A 3,127-nucleotide genomic window follows, 5' to 3' on the forward strand; every position below is an offset into this window, starting at 1 on the left:
TGAAAACGATGCTCCCTCTACACATCCCTGGGAGGATCTCATCTCAGTGATAATAGGGGCAGATATTTATGATACTGCATGAGCATCAACGTTAAGATGATCCCTCTTGGGACATGTGTGCATTGAAGGTCTCATTTGATCTGGCATCATGGACCAGGAAATGTGGAAGCAAGGCAGAGTGATGCTCTTAGTAGCTTAAAAGAGCCCAGTTCCCCTAAAAGCCTGTCGTCTGGCACAGAAGTGTTCTGCAGCTCTCTATTTCTGCTCTTCACAGTTCAGCTTTCCAAAGCTCAGGTCATCTAGTATCAAATTCCTCTCAAGTATCCTGACACATGGTGATAGGGCAAATGCTCACCCAAACAAAATATGTGGTCATTAAGTTCAGTTAAAATAAAGGGGTTTACCCCTCTCTGTCAGGTAATTTGGTAAGCTGATTGACTCCATGGAAACATGGTCCCCTCTTTGTTCTTCTCATCTGATGCTAATTCATCTGACAGTGCTTTCTCACCAAGAAAAGATGTCCTGCAGTTCTTTGACAGGTTAACAACAGCATGGTGAAGAGGGGGACCACAGTAACTGGGGGTGTAACTGAAGGGGCCAAAGTGTGGCCAGCAGATGTGCACACCATAGGGATGAATGAACGATTGGAAAGATTGTCATCCCAGCCACTGGTCCTACATGAACCTAGTTTTACTTCATTACATAGTCATATTGCTTTGAAGAGAACATCTCGCCTACCTAGTCACCTTACTTCTTCCTCCCTCCCAAGCAGCCTTAGACAGCTGGCTGTTTGAAAAAAAAAAAAAAAAAAAAAAAAGGGCATCCATCATGTCTGTTCTAAAATGCTGTTAAGATGTCCTCAGATTTTCAGGAGGGATGATGGAACTGAAGTGTTTTCCGGCCTGGGCAAATACAAGACTGCAAACAGTACGTGGCAGAAGTCAGGCAGGGAAAGGACTGCGGTGTCATAGCATGAAGGGGAGCAGACCCTTGCTGGACACACGCAGGCAGGCAGCTAGGAAGGAAAGGGTCTATGAGGTGTCTACAGGGAAGGAGCTGGCTGTGCTGACAAGTAGGAGGGGAAAAGATGAAGTGGGTGATTAGAAAGAAAAAGGATCCCTTCAAAGATTTAGATGGGTCAGATAAACAGTGAGATGCCAGGGACTGGACGAAGCCTTTGAAATGCAGCCTTCATTAATATTTTGTCTGTCTTATCTCAGACTAATCTGTTTTATGGATGTGGAGATCTGTTCCTGCTGATGTATCGAGATGATTATCAGGCAAACTTATTGGTTTTTTGAACTGCTTCTTAAGCAGGAATTCTCAACATTTCTTGAGGCACTGTGCTGGTTTTCTACATATCCCTGTGTTTGAAGACGTGAATCACCAAGTCACTATTATTTCTGTGTTATCAGGAAATTTCCAGGAGATTTTTCTCTTGCCTCCAGCAGCTATGGAAGCTATTGCTACACAGTGGGTTCATAGTCCAATCATATGTTGTGCCAGTTGCCCCAAGAAATAGTCTAGAAGCTGTGGACAAGAGACTTGAGAGTAACCACCAAGGGGCAAACATCCGGCTACTCTCCAAACATACTACTCCTGAGCAAATAATACAGAGCAAATAACCGATTAAATTAATTTGGCTTTTATTCTACTTGTTTTCATCTATAAGCTACTCATAAAAAATCACAATTTGCTCAAAAACCAAAAAAGTGCCATTAAGTTCCAAACAGCATAAAGGTCAGGAAGTCCTTTCAGTTAGTGTGGTGTCAACCTTCCCCTCCAACATAGCTTCCCCTAGGAGAGGGATTCTCCAAGGAAAAGCATGCCGCTCCTATACTGGCTTAATCCTCATTGCCAGCATCACAGAAAGCAAAGCTTTTCCAGTTGAGGGTAGGGTTTATGTGAGGAAGCTACAGGTAGAAACATGACAACTGAGGTGTTTTATCTGGTAGGTATTTATTAATGTTAAGAAATAAAATCTATTGCTTAAAAAGCATACAGGCTTCTTGCTGATACTACTGCACTTGCTTGATCACCCACTTGCTACCCAGCCCTTTGTCCTTGTTTGCATCCGAGAATAGTCAGAAGGGAGCTGACTGCCAGGGTGAGTACCTGAACGGACTTGCAAGGTACTCCATATGTAAGCAAAGATGTCACTGTCTCACTACACTAGATAGCATGCTTAGCTGTGTAAAAAAGTGTAAGAGACTTCTTTTATTCAAGAACAGTCTTAGGAGATTGTCCAAAGGTATGTCCAGGAGGACTGCATGTGGAGTGTCTTCATTTCTGTCAAGATAGACTTTCCCCATGAGCTGCTTTTGAGAAAGTTTTGCTGTGGTGGAAGGCCTCTCTGTGCAACGGTCTGCAAGCAAACTGATCTTGGCACAAACATAAATGCATGTGACAAATGCAACTGAGTTACCTGTGCTTACAAACATAGCTCATGATGATAACTATGACAATGTAAAATGCTGATTTTTCATGAAGTAGTTCTGTGTACGAGAAGCTGCAATCATAGAAGTCTTCTCATTACTTTAAGCTGGCTTTACTATTAATGCACATTGTTTTGACCTTTAAGAGCTTCAGGATCAACAACAGGCTCAATGCTACACATACTGTTTGCTCAGCTGAATAATGCACAGTAAGAAGAAGCTACTTTATTAAAAGAGAAGAATCATACCTCTTACTCTGTAAAGCCTATTATTTTTATTTTTTTCCAATCTAAATCTACTCGGTGCATGTATACATTTGTGTGGCTTTAAGAAAAATGTATTTATAATGTCAGACACTATAATCCATCACTATAAATGCTACTTTGGCAATTGCCCTTCAGCAATATTTTTTAATTCTGATGAAAATCTGAAGTAAACTTGCCAGTGCTAAGACCAGGGCCTAAGGAAGAGCCCTGTCATAAGCAGTAGCAGTAAGTGCAGCTCTGCCTAATGAAGAGCCTCAGGATCTGATTCAGAGCCAACCATAGCTGATGCACACAGTGTCATAAGCTGCAGTGGACTTCACAGCAGAGCTTACATTTGGAAGAGCAAGGTTCGAACTATATCTTGCCCAAGAGTTGACACATTTTGACACATCCCATTGCAATAAGCAAAATGAACCGTAACATATC

Source organism: Leptosomus discolor, chromosome Z (assembly GCF_034619465.1).
Source record: "Leptosomus discolor isolate bLepDis1 chromosome Z, bLepDis1.hap2, whole genome shotgun sequence".
NCBI classification, from domain to species: Eukaryota; Metazoa; Chordata; class Aves; order Leptosomiformes; family Leptosomidae; genus Leptosomus; species Leptosomus discolor.